The sequence below is a fragment of the Podarcis erhardii genome (genome assembly GCF_964252035.2).
Source record: "Podarcis erhardii genome assembly, chromosome: 1".
NCBI lineage: Eukaryota > Metazoa > Chordata > Lepidosauria > Squamata > Lacertidae > Podarcis > Podarcis erhardii.
Window position 1 is genome coordinate 137576719 of NC_138497.1, and position 22033 is coordinate 137598751.

Here is a 22033-nt window from a genome sequence, read left to right on the forward strand (position 1 = left end):
CATACTCCACATCTCTCTAATTTCCTCAAGTTCTGTCCTCATACACACACACATATCAAAATCCTAATTACCGGTATATTGCTCAGATCGGTATCTTTTTCTCTTGAGTTTTGTGTTTGTGGGTGGGTGGTTATTGGTTTGTTTTTGTTTTATTATGTATTCTGTATTCTCATTTAGTATTTTTATGTTGTGAACTGCCCAGGGATCTTCAGATGAAGGGAGGCATACAAATTTTAATCATCATCATCAACAACAACAACAACTGTTTCACAAGCTGCTAGCAAATCAGAGCCTAACAGAGAAATATTTGGTTGTGATCAACTATGTTTTTGGCTGTGCTGTGAGAGGGCTGGAGTCCTTCATTTTGAAGCAGGCTATAAAGGGTTCAAATACATACAGACATACAGACTTTTATTTTAGAGGCGATTGCTGGGAAAGCCATTTAACCCTGAAGGATTTTGTTATTATTATTTTGCAGTCTGATCTTGAGTAGCACCTGCTGTTGCATTCCCACAAAGCTTGAAAGGGGGCAAAGCAGGATACATTTCTAATAGGACTTGCAACTTTATGATTGCAATTAAAGTGGGCGGGAGAGGACCCAGTTCTTTCTGCCTCTCTCCCCTACCTTTCTCCCTTTTCAAAAAAAGTTTCATTATGTTTACAAAGATATGGGTCTTTGTTGCAATTAAAGGATTCCAGTGTGGCAGCCCAACACACCAGCGGGGCAGCATTCCAGCTTCCCATGGTAACAGTCGCATGTTTAGCCAATCCCACCCAGACAACCTTAATCCTACCTTTGTGGTCACCCTGAAAAAGCTTCTAGCTCTGCTATCAGATGCAATCTTCCTTGGGTAAATATTTACTAGAACCGGCTTAGGTCTTTCTTGGGGCGGGAGCAAGGGAAAGGTTTGTTCTATTCCAAGCCCTTGGAGAGATTACTCATTCTGTACACCAGATTTTCCGTATCCAGTTTACATGTCTCCTGACTTCCTGGTTGAAAGCAGATCAAAGGGAGGGAGGCGGTATCATTACCATAATGGCGGTCAGGCTTTGCCACCACAATTTTCTGATGTGTTGACCACGGCTGCTTTCAGGGGCCAGACTGTGGCCGTGGAGGCCAACTGGGATAGTGCCCTACCAAGCCCCATCTGCCCCTCCTGCCTGCCTTGTTTTTTACAACTAGTCCAGAGGCTGGCACTGGCTGTCAGCTTCCCCCTTAGCCTCCGTGAAGAACTCAGCAGAGAGCAGGAGGAAGACAAAACTAGAATTCATTGGTTTTGCCTGTCATTGGCTCTGTCTTCATGTACCTTTGGTTTCCCTGCCTTCATCCTACTGGCCCAATGGGCACCAACTGGCACCTTCATCCCACTGGCCCAAGGTCTAGCCAGTCTAACATTAACGGCAGTAAATCTACCAACCAGCAGGGAAACCTGTGCCCATCACAGTTCCTGCCCAGTGAAACTGGAAGCACAGTGGCCTTTACAGAACAATTTTGCCTCTGGTTCCGCCCATGATTGGTTCTGGCTCTACCCACTGCCAGCATGCAGGCCCTGACAGATTGCCACCCCGCAAAGGAAGAATGCCCTCAGCAGAAAAGAAAAGTTGCCCCCTCATTGCCTAACTGAACAAATTGCAAGGCCACCAAAAGGTTCTTGTTGGCAGATCCTAAAAAGAAGGCAAACCACACTGCTTCAGTTACTCTGGGCTCAGACCATGGGCGTAGCCAAGGGGGGGGGGGCAGGGGGCACCTCCCCCTCATCAAGTAAAAAAATAATAAAAAAATAACTAACTGACCAATCACATAGCAGATAGCTCAGTTCTGTCTCCCAACATTGAGCCTGCCCCCCCCCCCCATATAAATCCTGGCTACGCCCATGGCCCAGAGCACCCATTGCCACCTGTCCCCAGAAAAACATGATTGTCCTTTTTTGGAGAAAAGTGTCCCCTGTCCTGTTTGGACTTCAAATATGTTAATATATTCAAGCTCATCCTCAAAACTTTGTGGGCAGAGGGTGGGTCTGGGGGAGGAGTTTGAGATAGAGAGTTTGGGCAGGCAGAGTGTGGGTCACAGAGAGCAAGAGAGGGAATCTGCAATGCATGCGTTGGCTACAGTGTAGTCTCGGGGGGGGGGTAGCAGGGGGGAGAGCAAGAGAGGGGTTTTGCATGGGCCTGGTGGGGAGTGGGGAGAAAGAGTTTTTGTGTGGGCAGAAGTGGGTGGGCTGGAGACAAGAGACTTGGTTTCTGAGAGCAAAGAGAGGGGGTTTGCACAGACCTGGTTTGTCCATCCGGTGGAGAGTGGGGGGCAGGTAAAGTAATTTTTAGCTCCCAATCCTCCCCTGACTGGCCCGTATTTTGCCTGACCAAAGATGGCACCCCTAATTGGTAAGTACCAGCACTTTGAATTCAGCTACGAAAACTGATCAGAAATCAGTAGAGCTCATACAAAACAGGTGTTCAATGTTCCCCGAGGCAAATTCTGGAGATGAATCAGGCTGCCAGTTTTTGAACCAACTGCAGATTCCAATCAGCGTCCAACAACAGGCCACAGAGAGTGCACTGGAAAAGGAACCAGGCTTCCTGTACAGCCCAACTGAAGACTGAAAGCCATCATGCCAGACATCCTGGTCCCCAAGGGAATGAAACTTACCTCGGGTACCAGGGTGGGCATGTAAGCTTCAGCACCGGCTCCTTTCTTCGTACACAGTTTCTCTTGGTATTGTGGGCTCAAACTACATGACCCCCAGGCTGTGTTCACATTCCTGATTAATGTGCATTCACTGTTCCTGCAATGCTGGATTTTTGTTCCGTATTCACACCACGCTATCCAAAATGTATATGTCTCCTTTATTTAAAGTTATAAGATGCTACTGTTTAGTATACTTATTTAGATGTACCCTTTAGCACAGATTTTCATGTGAATTGTGTGTGATGTTTTTAAATCACAGGTTGCTGGAGAAAAGGGATGGAACACACCTGTCAGTGAAGAAAGGCAACAGTGACATGGATCAGAAACACAAAGGGGAATGCGTCTAGGTGTTGAAGGAATCTTCTGAACCAGAATAGCTTTTCTTAAAAGCAACAGCCCAGAAATATTGCATATGGAGCAGGAGCAGAATTTACTAACAACGATTACAGGTTTATGGCTACATGCTTACCTAAGGGCAAAATGTGTTTTGCTTTTACCCATGATAATCAAGATCACAGATGATGCAAAGGAAGGTCCGTGAATGTTGATTCAGTGTTGATTTGTGAGAGAGAGTGTGAACTTGACAAATAGTTTTTGAAAGGGTATGCTCAAGCCCAGTGGGTCACATGGGAGGCGACACACAGACTCCAAAAAGCCTCTCGCATCTGGCGCTGTTGGCAGGGAGAAGAGGGCTGGGTGAGCCCGAAAGGTCAGCTGCAAGCAAGAGTGGCAGGACACAGAGGCTGCCAAGAAGGGTGAAGTGGGGCAGCCGAAGACTGGGGTGTGAATAACAGGCAAGGAATTGTTTTGGCAGCAAAATCTTGGAGAGGCAGGAAGGAAACCAGTTTTTATTTTTTGGTCGCTGGACTTCCTCTGTTCCTTAGCATGCAACTTTCACAAAAAGGTACTAATAAATAAATAAACTTTGTGGCATCCCCCTGGGGACTATGTAGCATCTCCATTTGTTTGTTTGTTTTGGGAGGCAATAATTAGCCAGACATTTCCCACAAAATTTACTGCAGTTTTTCCCTACATTTAAAGGTACATCCCTGAAACCCAATTGGCACTAGGGACTGGGGCTGTAACTATCATGCCCAGTTATGGCTCCAGAAGATTCAAAATGACTGGAAGAAGCCCACAATGTATTAAGATAATTTGCAGAGCTCTATGGGAAAGGTGCAGAATATGTTATGCAAATTTTATTTATGTATTCATTTAATATGCTGTATTTTATCATAAACCCAAAACTGGTTTCCCTATAAGAACATCAATAAATAATCATACAATACAGTTAAAACATAATATGTGATTTATTTATTAAAGACTTGTGTATGCCACTTTTTATCATAAAGAATACAAGAATACAAGAGCATCAATAAAACATAGAATACAATTAACAACTAATATGACATTTTTTAAAATGTGCATAATGCATATGGATTAAATCTTGTATTCCGGAGTTCACATAAGGGGGAGAAAGAACCTAGAGTCCCATGGCTTGGTCTATTTCTCCACTTATCAGAAACTATGCAACTGTCAGACACTGCAGTATTTGCTAGGACAAAACATCACCCACTCCTCTCCTTTTCTACCAACATTAACACTCACACTACTTTACTGCTATCTGTGTGCCCCATTTTCCCTCCATGTAATGTGGTTGCCTGGGCATTTCAGAATAATTTCTTTTTAAACAATGACAAGTACGTGTTTTTCCATGAGAAATCATTATATTTTCCTTAATCAGCAGCACTGAGGAAAAAATGTGAAATGAAAACTAAATTAACATGTTTAGCTATATAACAGAGGAGGTCTCAATAAATTAACTAGGGAAATAATATTCTTGCAAGCTGTATAACTTTTTAATTTTGCTCAATATTCAGCTCCCTGTGGGCGATGGGTTCCCATGACAGAAACTGGTCAAATGTCTGCCCTGGATGGGGTTGCATTCCCCTGAAGGCCCAGTCTGGGCTGCTTCTGGATCCAGCACTGTCACCGGAGGCCCAGCAGCGCCTTTGGCCAGCTGCCACTGGTCCGGGAAAGCTGGACCACAGTAGTTCAGACACTGGTGACCTCAAGACTGGATTAGTGCAATGCACTCTAGCAGAGGCTTCGCTTGCACACGATTCAAAAGTTGCAGTCAATGCTGGCAGGAGGGGGCCATGTCAGCTTATCACATGTCTTCTCAGAGATCTGCAGTGGTTGCCCATTTGCTACCAGGCCAGGTTCAAGGTGTTTCTACTAGTATATAAAGCCCTTATTACCCCTCACTCAGCCACTTCAATCTGCGGAACAGGAGCCACATAATGCTTGCTTTGCACTTGTAATAAAACCCTTCTGTATGGCAGCACCTTCACTGTACACTTTCTGCACCTGTTTAAAACATTTTTGGTTTAAGCAAGCCTATTTGGATATGTAGAAGTTCCATGTGTTTTATCCCTTTTGAACTAATGTCCATTTTAAATCATATTTGGAATATTTCTAAATAATTACTTTTAACTTTTTAATCAATATTTGTAGGGCTTTATTTTACATATTTTTGAACTGCTTCAATTCTTCTTACAATCAAGCGTTTTTTAACAACAAAAAAAGGTTAACATAATAATAAATAAGTACAGTTATACCTCAGGTTACAGCCGCTTCAGGTTGTGTTTTTTCAGGTTAAGGACCGCCGAAACCCGGAAGTACCGGAACGGGTTACTTCCAGGTTTGGGCGGTTGTGCATGCACAGAAGCACTAAATCGCAAACCGTGGACGCGCAGACATGGGTTGCACGGATCACATTCGCAACCCAAGTGTCCACTGTAAAAATAAATGTCTATGTCTGTAGTTGTGATTGGTTTGGAAACCAATGGATGGATGGACGTCCTGTTGCTGCTACAGCAGAAGGACAGAGCTGCTTGGCTTTGCAGCCAAGTTCTGCTTGTCTGTGCAGGGCAGCCTTGCTGGATCATGGCCAATACCTCAGAGATACAACACAGGTACATTAAATAGCAATGAAAAGCAGGTCTTCTTGAAAGAACTGAAAGATGAGTCATATCCCCTGAATTCATATGAAAAGTGAATCTAATAGCAATTACCAGGGTGTGAATTGTTTTCCCTTAATTACCTGACAGTTTTGACAGATCTGTGATTTGTGTCCTTAAGCTGTCTATCTTCCAACATTAAAGTTAATTCTGCAATTAATTCAATCTTAACAGTAGCCTCTGAAATGCTTATATGTGGCCTATGAGTTAATGGGGTTCTCACTAAAACAATACAGGAATTTTTAGAACACTTTTACAAAACAAGATCAGAATTTGGCTTCAAGGGTTTGCCTCTCGTTTTGCAGACGGCATTTTGGCAATCGTTTCTGCTTCCAAATTTGCTGTTGCAAATGGCACCATTGACATGTATTTTTCTCTTAGAACTTCAGTAGACTTATTCACTGACACACATTGATCCAAGACATGTTTAGCCATGATCTCTGTAGATGCACCAAACACTCAACACTATCAGCTTCTCATCCCTCTGTTTTAGGGCAGCAGTGGGGCCTGGATGCAATCCTGTTCTCCAGCATCTAAGCAGACATATTGCCCCTAACTAAACTCTAGTGGTCTATAAAGATCTTCTTAAGCAATCTGTATGATCAGATTAATCAAAACAATGAAATGGTTTCAGCAGTTTAGGGCACCTGTGAAAGTTGTCAGTTTCACACACACAACCAGCTACCTTTAATCTATCCAACCAAAGGTAGATGACACACAAACTTTTGGGCACAATGCATTTGGCCATTACATCATGAAGGGATTAGCAGGTACTCTCTTTTTAGTGCTCCTGGAGTTTTCTGCTTAAGGGAGTCTAGAATGGGAGTAAGTATGCATGATCTTATATTATTGGGAATACAATGCCCCAGAATGAACTTTCCTCCTGATGGTTCCTTGTGAATGCTTCTCCCTATATTTCCTGAACTATCTACTAAAGAACAAGAGAAGTAGAAAAGGACCATTTTGCATATATCCTGACCCCATAGAGATGCCCTGAAAGGCTTGATTCCTACCCAGTTTGGAGATACCCTCTTCACACCACAGCCTTCAAGGTAAACCTAAATAGCTTCCTGATACTCTGGTATGCCAAGTTCAAACATAGGCTGCCTTTTGCCAGCCAGGAGTGAAGCAATTTTATAATTTAACTAGTTGTTGTTTTTTTTGTAGATTTTCACTAGCTACAGTTAAAAGCATCATGTTGTCCCTCCCATAGGATGGGGGTGGGAATGGACCAATAGATCAACTCACCTGTGACTTTCTCTATGGGACAATAATATGATGATTCTTCCTTATTAACTTGACGAGCATTTTTTCAGCATAAAGAACAACATTGAGACTCTGAACATAGCAGACGAACACCTTTGCTCTCCACCACATTTACAGCTAACAGCATTGTCAATGCATGTTCAGTATGTTGAGAAGCTCCCTGTTGATAACAACAGAAAACCTACAAAAATGTCCATTCTATCAGGATTTTTTAAAAAAAAGTTTTCAAAAAGAAAGATGATTGCTTCCTCGAATGTGCAAACAGCGGAGATAAGAAAAGGTGGGGAGGAACCACAACAGGTATGTTCATGCCCATGAGACCCGTGACAATCGGAAACAGAAATCTGTGTTGGCCTCAATTCTCAGGACAGTCGCTATTTGCACCCGTAGCAACCTCAGTCCTTTATTAGCACTCTGGAACTCTTTTTCCAATTCTGAATTGCTATTACTCTTTTTTCTTTTAGAACAACAAGAAACGGGAAAAATGACTTTATTACAAATGGGTGACTCCCAGTGATTTTCTTCTTCTTCAGTTGGAGAGCTAAGCACATAGAATTGCAGAGTTGGAAGGGACCACCATCTGATTCCATTCCAACCCCCTGCAACACAGGAATATTTTGCCCAGAGTGGGACTCAAACCCACAACCCTGAGATTAAGAATCTCATGCTCTGCCAACTGAGCCACATGTTTAATTCTTCATTTGAAAGGAATGATGCTTCAGTGCTTAATTTTAGCTGGACTATGCCCATTGTTTTGGTGCATTTATGTAGCTATTTAATATTTCAAGATTACCTTCCCATATCCTGAAGAGTGTGGGCTGTGTTGTATGAGGCACCAGTGAAAGGGAAGCGTTGCTTGAAATCAGGTGGAGGACCCTTGAACTCATTTGGTGCAAGGTTTGCCTAACTCCAGGCAACTATGCCTCCAACTGTGATGCCCACATTGTCTGGCAGATCCTCCCACAAACCTCCTGGAAAGAGTTTGCAGGAGATACTCAGCTCCTCCTCGCAGCCCAGTGCAAGGTGTTTCTGCCTGAGATGCCTTCTGCTCACACAACATTGGACACAAGCTTCTATTTCTTCTTCTCTGCAGTAGAAAATGGCCAGCTGATTCACACATGGGAGAAAGCACACATGGGAGCATCTCCTGCATGAGGCACTTGTCACATGGAACAGGAGTGCAGTACACAAAAGTCTTCTAGTGAGCCTCTTTCTGATCCTGGACTGCTATTTCTTTATTATCAAGGGTATGGTGGTCTATAGAACCCCCTGCCCTGAGAACCTTCATTCATTTCGTCAATGCCCTTTTTGCTTCCTTCCATATTCCTCAAAGTTTTTGCCAAGGCAGAAACCATGATCTTTGAAGTGAAATTCCAATGAATTGCTAGAGGTGTCATTTAACTGAAGAGTCAGCAGGTGGCACTGCACTCGTGATGAAATTCTGCATATACGATATATTTAAAAGCAGGAGTAGAAATCCTTGCTGTCTTTCACAGGCCTCTTTGCCTCTCAGCTAAGAGCTCCTTCCTTCCTTTGCACTTCACTCCCTCTTGACAAAGTTATTTTCTTGCCCATCTTTCCTTTTTTTACAAAAAATATATATAATTATTATTATTAAATTTTCCATTTTAACAGTCCAATCAAATCACATTAAATATTCCAAATTATACAAATACATATCATATAGTCCAAATATTCTGCCAAATTATAAATTTTTGGGGGGACTTCCCATGCTTCAAGTTTGGTGGGGCTCTGATCATCTTGTATCTCTACTGCCTTGAGTTTCCAATAGTTCCTTTAAATCTTCCTGTTGTTACCCTTCCTTCTTTCATGGCCTCTGAGTTGTTTCCACAGGCGAGTTGAAGCAATGATGTGCTTCTGTGTGAAATTTTCTTGCCCATCTTTCCTTCTCCCCCGTTCATCCTGCCGTCTGTCTGCTCAGTCCAAATCCACAGGAGATACATCCCACGCCCCCAGACCCCCACCTCCCAACAGAATTCCTCATACCATGCATTCATTTTGAGCCCACACCTCCACCCCACGCAACCAAGGGAACAAAAATTACAGAATAATAATGATAGAACAGAGCTTCTGGGCAAGAGAATAATGCCATTGACATAGTGCTATAATTGTAATTTTATCTGAAATTTAATAAAGAGGTGGACTCCGTACAAAAAAAGAAGAAGAAGAGAGATAAACAGCTACCTTTCCTTTTTTGCATTTCATTTCTACAACCGATGCTTTTTTTTTTTAATGCCCAAGACCTACAGCCCTGGCTGTCCATGTTTAATCAGAATTAAGTCCCAGTTCGTTCCCTGTGACCTACTTATGTGTAATTGTGCACAAAGGCTGTAGCCTTAAACTATGCATTGTTGAAGTTGGAAAGTGATTTTCTCCAGAATTTCAATTCCTTTTTGAAAGTCCAACAAAAGTGCTTTTTGGGGGGCGGGGGGAAAACATGTTTCTAGCCCACATTATATTAATAATAAATTTCAGAAGATGAGGGCAGTGTGCGAAGGACAGAGGCACGCAGGAGTGGTATCACTTACAGTATGATATTCTCCCAATCTAATGATTTCCTGAACCAATGATATAATTTTAAGGGTCAGAATAAAGATCTCAGCAAGGCAAGCCCAAGACATTTTGATGTATGAGGCAAAGGATAGAATGATGATCCACATACTGCTCCACATGCAGAAAGTGGCTGGACTGAAAGTTCACTCTTACTCCAGTACTGACAACAGGACAGCGTCCTCCACCACATCTTGGGGAACCAGGCGACCTTCAGGGGCACCGAGCACCGTCCTGCAATGGAGGGGAATGGCTTAGGGGCTCAGGAGGAATGGCAGGAGGGCTGCCTCTCCCCAGCACCCGCAGCCTGAGGAACCCCTTAATAGTGGCAGTATTTGGAGTTAATAAGAGCACTGCCAGGAGGTACTCAATGCTAGGTATGCTCATTCATGTACATAATCCAAGCTAATAGGTTCATTAACTTCAGTGGGTCTACTCTGAGCAATAGGTCATTTGAATCCCACCCTTGGTACCTGCACAGTGCTAGCGTTAAAGTTGCATGAGTCTCCCCCATTCTGCGTCAGAATCCCATAGCTCATGCAGAGCACATGCTTTTCCATACACAAGAGCCCAGATTCAGTCCTTGATTTCTCTAAGCAGACCTGGGAAAGCTCTCATCTGAAGGACACATGGACAGTGGCAAAGCTGCATGCTCCGCTACCGGGGGCGGAGAGCAGGTGGGGGCATGGCGCACATCCCGGGGGTGTGGTGCGCCACCCACGAGGGTGTGGTGCGCTGCCCGCAGGGGTGTGATGCACGTTCTTTTTTTAATAACTTTTTTATTCAAAATTAAAACAAAACATATTATCCAGAAACATATCATCCTTATTCCCCCCCCATTTTCCCCACCCCTCCCCCCACAGAACCCACCCACCCCCACCCCCCGACTTCCCTCAGTTCCAGTCTTTGATTTCTCTAAAAATGCTGTTTTCTGCATGTTACACAGTTGTATAGATCCTCAAACTATTTAGCTGATTATTATCAATAAAAAGTTTGTGAATGTTTATTCAAAACCAGCCCAGGAGTCCAGTTCGCTTTGTTGCATCTTCAATTACTTTGTAAAGGGTTCCCATTCATCTTTAAAATCACAGTTATCCTTGTCCCATAGCTTGTATGTCAGTTTTGCCAGTTCTGCATAGTCCATCAATTTTTCTTGCCATGATTCTTTAGTTGGGGTTTCTTCAGTCTTCCATCCTTTGTGCTATTAAAACTCTCACAGCCGTTGTCGCATACATGAAGATGCGCATTCTGGGGGGGCCACCGTGATGGCACCCTGCTGGAATAGTGGGGCCGGGGGCCATCCGCTCCCTCCGCACTCCCGTTCCTCCGCCAGCGCACATGGAGAGCCTCTGGCAGTCAGGGTGGGCAGTACTGAACTAGATTCGGCATACGGCCTATTCATCCAATGTGCTTTCCATTTGCTGTCCTTTCTCTGCCCCTTCCCTCTGAGAGTGTGGCTGTTAGCGCAGTATGACAGGGTGGGGGAGGCTTTGCAACCCTTCTCAGTGCTATCCAGGCAAAACGAAGAATCCGTAAGGGTGACTAAGCTTTTTAAAAACAAGCCTTCTTAATTTGCAGTCAAACTACTTTATAATTAGTCACTTTGGCGTAATTAATTGTTCATCTTATCCACTTAACTCAGCCTTACTGTTCATTGTTCATGAGGCTTACCAGTCAGTGCAATCAGTTAATTAAAATGCAGAAGCAGAAATCTAACCCAAATTTCTATTTGGCAAATGAAAGTGGGAGCGCTGACACTTCATGCAAAGGATAGTTACATAATTTATCTTAGTTACCGAAAGTTTATGGAAACTTACAAAGCACACCTATTTCACAAATAAAGTGTGCTAACTGGGAGTTGGGAGAGCAGGACAGCTCTTTTGCGCCTCAGGCAAGGAGCCTAGCAAAGGCTCACCCACATGTGACATTCCTTCACATTTACTGGAAAGACCATTTGCATCTTTGAAAGATCTCCTAGGGCCATTTCCACCCAGTGCATGGTAGAAAAAAATACAGCTGACAGACTTTCCCATTTTGTGACTTTTTAAAAAACATGCTGACAGTTCATAGAAATTAGGGTAACCAAAAAATAAAATAAAATCAAAATATCCAATCCATCATTGACATTATTATTCACCATTCATCTTATTTCTCATTCATTAAAGACAGAGACAGGTGCAGCAGATAAGCAGAGACACGAGACAGAACACACAATCTCGCAGGTAAACAAAAAACCTGCCAAAACATTCATATTTTTTGCATATGGCAAAACAACACAAGAAAGGAAGCTCAGGAATACTGATGTGGATACAGAGAAGGGTGCAGTATTTAATTAACATCAACTCTAGCACCTAATTGCCAACATTTTGATTCTGTTATTCCAATAAGATATATATTTATTTCTACCAGCATTCTAACAGAACTGTTTTAGTTTTTTCACGCTCACCAAAGTTTCTTGTCAAACATTTTGTGTCTTCTAGTGAAAAGACTTGGGGTTTTTTTCCACATTCTTTGCTACTACAGTACTCACTATAATTATAATATTACTATCCACCATTTCAGGAAATTAAGTTGGTAGTAGCATCCCAAGTCCCACTCTCCAACAACATCCTTTTACTGATATTTTTTTCTAAATATGTGTATGCCTTATTCACGTATTACTTTTTAATAATTTCTTCTAAGTCTGCAAGCATTTGTGGCACTCAGTGCTCCAAAATTTCAGTCATACTCACAGGAGCTTTTATCCAGACTTTCCGTTGACAGACACATTAAACAGGGAACAAGGAAACCGCACACTGCAAGGCAACAGATGCAATCTCCTAAAGTTCCTTCGTATTGCATCCCGAGGCAACAATGTACATCACCAAAGAACAATGGGTGGACATGTGTCAAAAATTCAGCAAAGATTTTCTTGTTGTCTTTATCTCGATTACCCATTATTTTGCCTTGCGTTGCGCCTTGCCCTGGGCCGAGCCCTGAAGTTAGCTTTGGCAATCATCTTTGGTGTTCTGGTATTTAGACAACCATGCCCTCACTTGGGGACTGGGTAAGTCAGAAAGTAGCAATGACACCATTACGTAGTGGAATCTAGAGACAATGTTTTCTTTTCTTTTTTCTTTTTTTCTTTTTAAATAATATTTATTCCAATTTTGATGATTACAAAAAAGACAAACAATCCAAGAAAAAAAGAAAAAAAGAAAAAAGAAAAAAGAAAAAAGAAAAAACACACAAATCCAACCTTTACATAACTTTCTTTCCTTTGCTTATTTCCTTGACCTCCTCACACCTCCCTTTTTTGTATACTAGTTCAATTAGATATTTCAGCAAATCCTTTCCATCCTTGTTATTATCCTAAATTTTTTTATCTTAATATACTATATTTTTACATTCTCCTCTTTCACTAATTACCAATCTATTTTTACTTAATCCTTTATATCATTTCTGCTAAGACCACAAAACTTCATTCCAACATCCCTCTAACATTCCTTGATTTTACAATATTTCTGTAAATAAACTTTAAATTTCTTCCAATCTTCTTCCACCAACTCTTCTCCTTGGTCTCAGATTCTGCCAGTCATTTCCACCAGTTCCATATAGTCCATCATCTTCATCTGCCATTCTTCCTGGGTGGGTAGATCTTGTGTCTTCCAATACTTTGCAATAAGTATTCTTGCTGCTGTTGTGGCATACATAAAAAAAGTTCTATCCTTCTTTAACACCAGTTGGCCGACCATGCCCAGGAGAAAGGCCTCTGGTTTCTTCTGAAATGTATATTTAAATACCTTTTTCATTTCGTTATAGATCATCTCCCAGAAAGTCTTAATCCTTGGGCATGTCCACCAAAGGTGAAAGAATGTACCTTCGGTCTCTTTACATTTCCAACATTTATTATCGGGCAAATGATAGATTTTTGCAAGCTTGACTGGTGTCATGTACCACCTGTATATTATTTTCATTATATTCTCTCTTAAGGCATTACATGCCGTAAACTTCATACCTGTGGTCCATAAATGTTCCCAGTCAGCCATCATAATGTTATGTTTTCATACCAGACCTTGCTCAATGAATGCTAAGATGCTTGAGAGGTCCAGAGGGTTGCAATATGAGAACGGGGCATTCTCTGCAGTGGCCCCATGGAAATTCACCTGGTGCCTTCATTAGACAACTTTAGGTGGCAGGCAAAAGCGTTCCTTTTTAACCAGGCCTTTGGTTTATCTTATTGACATCCAACACCCTTTTAGAATGTGGGTTTTTTTGGGTTTTTTTAAAATTGGGTTATTGTTTTTGGTTTGATTTTATATGTTGTGGTCTTGTTTGTGAACTGCCCTGAGACAGGGCAGTGTATAAATTGAACAACAATTAAACAACATACAATTAAACAACAACTACCCCATACAATTAAACAACAACTACCCCTATTTCTGCAAACATGGCTCAATGTCCCTGAAGGCCAACCTGTCTTCTTTAGCTGTGCACTCACAAGCTCCCGAAGCTTGGCAAATGTCAGTGATAAGTCACACTCTCTTTGTACTGCTCTGATCATGTCTTGCTTAAAGTCTTCCCACAGGCATCTGGTTGGCCCCCGTGAGAACAGGATGCTGGACTAGATGGGCCATTGATAGTCACATGTTACTTCTCATTTTTTCAGATGCCACGGGGTAGGGGGGGACACCTCAGGTTTTTAATTTGGAGAACAGGGATAAGTAGCAGAAGCAGCTTCAGGACCTTATACAACTCCTGATGTTTTGGAGGCGCATGAAGGGAGATATTTTGTGAGGTGCAGCTTTCCCTGACAGTGCACATCCCAACATTTCATAGAATCATAGAGTTGGAAGAGACCACAAGGGCCATCGAGTCCAACCCCCTGCCAAGCAGGAAACACCATCAGAGCACTCCTGACATATGGTTGTCAAGCCTCTGCTTAAAGACCTCCAAAGAAGGAGACTCCACCACACTCCTTGGCAGCAAATTCCACTGTCGAACAGCTCTTACTTATTTCACAGCTCTTACTTATTTCACAGATAAAAGAACAGCTCTTACTTATTTCACAGATAAAAGAGGGTCACACTTGCATCATCCTTATTAGCATTCCAAGGATCACTGCCAATAACCTCTTCCCAACCCCACAACCCCATCACACGTCACTGGAGGCAGTCTGCCCTCTACTGAATTAAAAGTCAATAAGCCATTTGCATTTCTGGTAAAAGATATATGTGGGGAAAACACAAGTCCTACCTGCTTATTCTAATTCTTATTTAGGCAAGGATATTGTTGGATTCCAGCGCCCATCAGCCCCCTTCAACATGGCTTATAGTCAAAAGGGGAGTTGTAGTCCATCAGTAAGGGACGCGGGTGGCACTGTGGGTTAAACCACAGGAAGGTAAACAGTGTTTCCGTGCACTGCTCTGGCTCGCCAGAAGCGGCTTAGTCATGCTGTATGCCGGCTCCCAAGGCCAATCAAGCGAGATGAGCGCCGCAACCCCAGAGTCGGCCACGACTGGACCTAATGGTCAGGAGTCCCTTTACCCTTTACCTTTAGTGCATCAATATCTGGAAGGTCACATCTTGGCCTTAAAGAGACAGGACAATTATGAGGCTCTGGACCAGTCAACCCAAGGTGACAAGACTTCAAGAAGATCTACTTCATTAGGGAGAAGAAGAGAATTTACTGTACAAAGCTATCTAGGGACCTCACTGGTCTCTCACAAGTAAGTTGTCCACTATTGTTGTGTAAACATAACTAGGAACCTGGAAAGATAGTGAGGTGTGAAAGCATCTTATTTAGGTTTTTTTGTATCGGGATTCTAGACCTACTGAGAGCAGGTAATGGTAAGCTGGTGTGGGTATTGTCATGCGCAGCTCCAAGAGAGAGAATGCCATACATTGTGATTGCTGCATGATATTCTACCATTGCTTCCCGCAACAAACCTGTAATATATCAACACCAGGCACGTGAGTAGATATATGCATCTTCAACCACCAATGTACATATACCTGGGAAATTTGATTGGCCCAGGGTTCATGTACATGCACGAGCACAAAACTTTATATGCATGTACACGAACCCTGGCACAATCAAATGCATGTAAAGGTTTGTGTAGATGCAGACACGTGGCCTAAGGATGGGTGAAGCTGCCAATTTGGGTTGCTCCCCCCCTCCCAATCTTATGTTCAGTTTGCCACATTTCTACATCAATTTGCATTTTTTTTTTTACACATCTTCATTTTTGTTGTATAACTACATGATAAAATTCAGAGAAGTGTGGTTTTCAAAGGGTAGCTGTGTTTCGTTTGAGTGAGAACCAGCTTCCCCCTTCCCATGCAGCCTGCAATGCATTCTGTATTTGTACTTTGGAACACTGTTGTTGCCCCTGTGTTTCCAGCGCCAGTTGTGGTATGTGGGGCTGCTCTCATTCTCAGGCACTCAGGAGATAACAGTAATGAGGACATATGGGCAGATAGACTGAAGATGCCAGGAGACAGGTTGGCCAGTGCTATCATACAGCGTCACATTCTTGCCTCATAACCTTATTCTTCCTCTGCAACTGAAGCATTTAATGCAAACTTGAATCCCTAAGGCTCAACATAAAATATTGATATGAAGAGATTATGCACTTCATACATTACAGTTTCTAAATGATTTTAGCAGTAGGTAGCAAAGTGTAATTTTCCAACAGTAATGCTCCAATTTGTTCTTATTAAAAGTCCTTGTATTAGATTTTCAGGAAACAATAACAATTATAGCAGAACACAGAATGAGTCTTATTTTTAAGTGAATTATTATTCCGTTCAGCTTGACTTTGCTGCAGCAATTAGACATATTTAAACTCTTCAGTGCAGTCTCACTGTGGAGACACAGAACTGTTTTGTTACCCTGGTGTTCATGTTCCTGGCTTTGGTGGAGGCTGTGTAGCTAATGAACAGCGAATGTGCTGTCACTGTTTTCATCATAGGTGAGAACCAGGGACTTGCTGGTGAACTGCTAGCTATCCTGGCCCAACTGCACCGGCTGCCAATTAGTTTCTGGGCCCAATTCAAAGCGCTGGTTTTGACCTATAAAGCCTTAAATGGCCCAGGACCAGAATAACACAAGCCTCTCTCCCTATGAACCTAACTGGACCCTGATATAATAATCTAAGACCCTTCTTCATGTTTGTCCTCCACATGAGAATGGGCCTTTTCTGCAGTGGTTCCCCACTTGTGGAATGCAATCCCCAGGGAGACTCACCTGGAGCCTTTGTTACATATCTTTAGGTTCCTCTATAATCAGGCCTTTGGCCTTTATTTGTGGCCTTTTAGAAGTGGGTGGGATGTTTTCAATGTATTTCTCTTTCCTCTTAGTTTTAATGGGTTGTTGTGAGTTTGGGGGTGTTGGTAGGCTGTACGCCCAAGTCTCTTCAATTCCTGAATCCAACAAGGATTCAACTGTTGAAATAGCTAGGCCAGTTTCTTTTCTTTCTTTTTTTAAATAATTTTTATTAAATTTCATATTTCCAAATTAAACACATCAAATCAATTAGTCCAAATTATAACAATACATATCATATAATCCAATTGTTTTCCAAATTGTAAATTTTTGTGGGGGGTACCTGTTAAGTTGTGGGTTGACATAGCAGACGACACAGCGATTTCTCCAAGTAGCTCTTTATTTCGTAAGCTGGAATAGAACTGACTGCAAACAGCTCAGCCGGCCTGCTTTTATAGGCAGCCGGCTGTCAACATTGTAACAACAACAGCCCAGAGTTCCCGCCTAAAATAACTGACGCGGACCTAAGGGAAAACTATCTACAGACCTGAGTGAAAACTATCTACAGTATCCCCCTGCTGGCCCAGGGTGAAACTTCACTACATAACACCCCTCCCCACCGAGATAAGGCGTTAGTTACAACCGTAATGGTTTCCTTATATACAGCACTACGCGTAATGGTTCAATTAGGCACAAAAGCATATTGGTTACATTTCCCATACTTAGACCAACAGTGATACATGTCCAACAACATAGTCCTTTAAATAAGTTGGGCGCTTGGGAACTCTGCCAGACCGCCGGGGACTGGTAGCCAAGTCCGGAGGGCCACACAGTTCTTGCTGAGGCTGTGGTGCGACCCTAGGTGGCGTTGGAACCAACTCCCCTGGATCCGCTGCTGTGGGTGGAGCCTCCGCAAGTGGAGTGGTCTGAGTCTGTGGTAAGTCTGGCAGACCCTCTGAAGCGGCTTGGTTCGGCTCCACGCTGGCAGTTTGCGAGGGAGGTGTAGGTGGGGCCTCGCCATCTGTACGTGTCTCTTCTGGAGCCGCAAGCGCAGTTGGGGGCACCTCGGTAGTGTCCAAGTCCCCAACCCTGCGCCTAAGCTGGTCTATGTGCCGTCGCCACAAGCGTCCGTCTTCGAGTGCCACCTGGTACGAGCGAGGTCCAGTGACTCCCACTACTGTGGCTGGCACCCAAGGAATGTCCCCCACATAGTTCCGGGCAAAGACCTGGTTTCCTGGGACAAATGACCGTGGCGCGTTGGCACAGCCTGGGGGTTCAGCCACGGCAAAGTCCGGGTGTAGCCGGTCGAGCGGTGACCTGAGGCGGCGGCCCATAAGCAGTTCAGCAGGACTCCTCCCTGTGGCCGCATGAGGGGTGATGTGTTGCACGAACAAGTATTCGGCGACCCGCTCATGCCAGTCTCCCCGGTCCAGGCGCGCCAGTGCCTCTTTTAGCGAGCGCACCATTCTTTCCGCTTGCCCGTTGCTGGATGGATGAAAGGGTGCCGTTAGGGCATGGCGGATGCCCAGTCCCAAAAGATACCGCTCAAACGTGCCTGACGTGAACTGTGGTCCGTTGTCAGAGACAAGGACATCAGGACACCCATGCGTTGCAAACAGGCCTCGCAGCACCCGGATGACAGCTTCGGTAGTGGTGGAGGGCATCAGGGCGACCTCCAGCCATTTGGAATAGGCGTCCACCACTACCATAAAGGTCCGGCCGTGAAAGGGGCCAGCCAGATCAATGTGCACCCTCGACCAGGGTGTCTTTGGCGTCTCCCAGGTGTGTCCCTTAGCTGCCGGTGGTGCAGGCCTCGACTCTTGGCACGCTTGACAGGCGGACACCCAGGCAGTGATGGCATCGTCCATATTAGGCCACCAGACGTAACACCGAGCCAACGCCTTCATTTTGACAATTCCCGGGTGGCCAACGTGCAGAGCCTCCAGGACGCGCTGACGGAGTCCCTGGGGAATCACGACGCGGTCTCCCCACAGCAGACAGCCGCGATGAGCTGAGAGTTCATGTTGTCTGGTTGCGAAGGGCTGGAACTCCGATGCAAAAGGCCCTTGTGGCCACCCCCTCCACACCCAGTTGAGCACCCGGCTGATGGTGCGATCCTGGGCAGACGCGGAGGCCACAGTGGCAGCTGATACAGGCGCTGCCGGAAGATCCTCAATCAGAAGGAGCGATGAAGCTGGAGCCGGGTCTTCCACAAATGCTGGAAGAGGGCAACGGCTGAGGGCGTCGGCATGGCCCATCGATTTCCCCGGGCGATGGATGAGCCGGTAGTGGTAGGCAGCCAGGAAAACAGTCCATCGCAGCATGCGTGGCGAGAGGACCGGTGGAGTTGGACGATCACCGGCGAGGAGGCCCAGGAGTGGCTTGTGGTCAGTGATGAGGTCAAAAGTCCTGCCATAGAGGTATTCATGGAACCTCTTCACTCCAGCCACAAGTGCCAATGCCTCCTTGTCGAGCTGGCTGTAATTCCGTTCCGTCAGAGATAGTGTCCTGGAAAAGCAGGCGAGTGGTGCTTCTCTTCCATCTGGAAAACGGTGACTAAGGACAGCACCGATGCCAAAAGGTGAGGCGTCGCAGGCAAGGACCAGCGGCCTGGATTCACTGTACTGTACCAGCACACTGTCTGATGAAAGGAGAGCCTTAACCGCGTTGAAGGCCGCCGTCTCCCGATGACCCCAGGCCCAAGGCGTCTTTGTACTAAGGAGTCGGTGAAGAGGCTCAGCCACTGTGGCTTTGTGGGGCAGGAACATGTTATAAAAGTTCAGCAGCCCCAGGAATGCCTGCAACTCCGTCTTGTTCTTTGGGGTGGGGGCCTGCTGGATAGCGCGGATCTTGGATGTGGTCGGGTGAAGGCCGGAGGCATCGATAAGATAGCCCAGGAACTCTACCTGTGGAACGGCGATCTGGCACTTCTCCCTCTTTACCTTGAGCCCGGCCTCTTGGAACCTGGTCAGCACGGCACGGAGGCGCTCGAACAGCTGCTGGTGTGAGTCTGCAGACACCAAGACGTCATCAAAATATGGTACCACGCCAGGAAGCCCTTGCAGGAGACGCTCCATAAGGCTTTGGAAGATGCCAGGAGCCACACTCACCCCGAACTGCAACCGGCGGCAACGGAATGCCCCCCGGTGGGTGACGATCGTCTGGGCTTCAGCAGTGGCATCATCGACTGGCAGTTGTTGATAGGCTTGGGCAAGGTCCAGCTTAGCGAAGACCTTACCCTCACCCAGGGAATGCAGCAGGTGTTGGACAACAGGAACCGGATAAGCGTGCTGCTGAAGTGCCTTGTTGATCGTGCACTTGTAGTCAGCGCAGATTCTCACCGACCCATCTGGCTTGACAGGCGTGACGATGGGGGTTTCCCACTTGGCGTGGTCAACCGGCTCCAAAACTCCTTGGGCGATTAGTTTGTCCAGTTGTTCGTCCACCTTAGCCTTGAGAGCAAAGGGAACCCGGCGTGGCTTTAGCTTGATGGGGGCGACTTGTGGATCAAGGCTAAAGGAGATGGCCGTACCTGTATATTGCCCCAAGGTGCCGTCAAAAACCTCGGCAAAGTCTTTGACCAGACCCTCAGTCTCTGCGTTAGAGATGCAGTTGATGCCGGTGACTTCCAGGCCGAGGGCATCAAACCAGTCTAGCCCTAGGAGGCTTGGCCGCTGACCTTCGACCACCACCAACCGGAGCAGGCCCGAAAAATCCTTGAAGGCAATCCGGAACCGGCCAACGCCTACCACGGGAATGTCGTTTCCCTGGTAGTCTCTCAGGTGTACGCGGTGAGAGTCGAGTTGCCTTTTGGACACTCTGGGTACCAGTCTTTTGATGGTGCTCCACGACACAATGGACAGGGCAGACCCGGTGTCGATCTCCATGTCACATGGAGCTCCTTCAATGAGCACTGTGACGTTCAGCTTGCGTCGCGTAGGCGAGTCAGTTTGGCCAATCGTGGTTCCAGACGGGCAGCGGCAGTTGGTGAGAGCGAAACAACTTTCCTTGGCAGACTGGAGTGAAGACTTGGACTTGCGAGTCGGTGAAGGGGGGGTGTCAGACGGAGCCGATCGGCAGACCTTAGCGATGTGGCCCCTTCTGGAACACTTCCTACAGATGGCGTCTCTGAATCGACACTTGGCACGGGAATGGTTGCCTCCGCAGCCGGCACATTCCGGTTGGCCCTTGGACTTCTGTTGGAACTTCCTGTGCTCCCGCTTTGTCTGGTGCACGTCATCGCCTTCACTGGAGGATGCCTCATCACTGCTGGCCTCTTCATGATGCACCGGAACTGGCTCCCTAGCAAGACGCGGGCTGCTGCACTTGCAGATCTCCTGGGCAGCAGCTTCTGAGGCCACAGCCTCCTCAATGGCTTTCTGCAGCGTGAGGTCTGGCTTGGCAAGGAGACGCCGTTGCAGATGGATGTCCCGGACCCCGCAGACGATTCGATCCATCAGGGCATCGTCTAAGTCTCGGAACTCACAGTGCATTGCAGCCTGTCGCAGGGCGGTGGTGTACTTGTTGATTGACTCCCCCTCTGCCTGGTTCCGGTGGTAGAACGCATGGCGGGCAGCAATCTTGGACGGCTTTGGTGCGTAGTGGTTGCGGAGCTTCTCTTGGATCGTGTCCCATGGTGTTGCCTGGACCGCTTCGGGCGCAACCAATGCTCGGGCCGTCTCAAACACCTCAGGCCCACAGAGGCTGAGGAATAGGCCCCGCTTACGATCCTTTGATACTGCTGTCAGCTCGTTGGCTTGGAGGTAGCAGTCGAACCGAGCGAGGTAGGAATCCCATGATTCAGAGGCTGGTGCAAACGGCGGTAGAGGCACAAGTGAAGCCATGATTCCGATGCCGGCGTGAAGGGCGATGGATGGAACACAGTGCTCTAGCCAGAACAGTCAGCTCTGAATTGGTTCTGTCCAGTGATTTCGCTCAGTGATTTCGCTCTGTGATTCAGCTCAGTGATTCAGCTCAGTTCAGAGGCTGGCCGCATCTGGCTGTGCTCTGATGTCCATCCATCCCACCTTCGTCGCCAGTGTTAAGTTGTGGGTTGACATAGCAGACGACACAGCGATTTCTCCAAGTAGCTCTTTATTTCGTAAGCTGGAATAGAACTGACTGCAAACAGCTCAGCCGGCCTGCTTTTATAGGCAGCCGGCTGTCAACATTGTAACAACAACAGCCCAGAGTTCCCGCCTAAAATAACTGACGCGGACCTGAGGGAAAACTATCTACAGA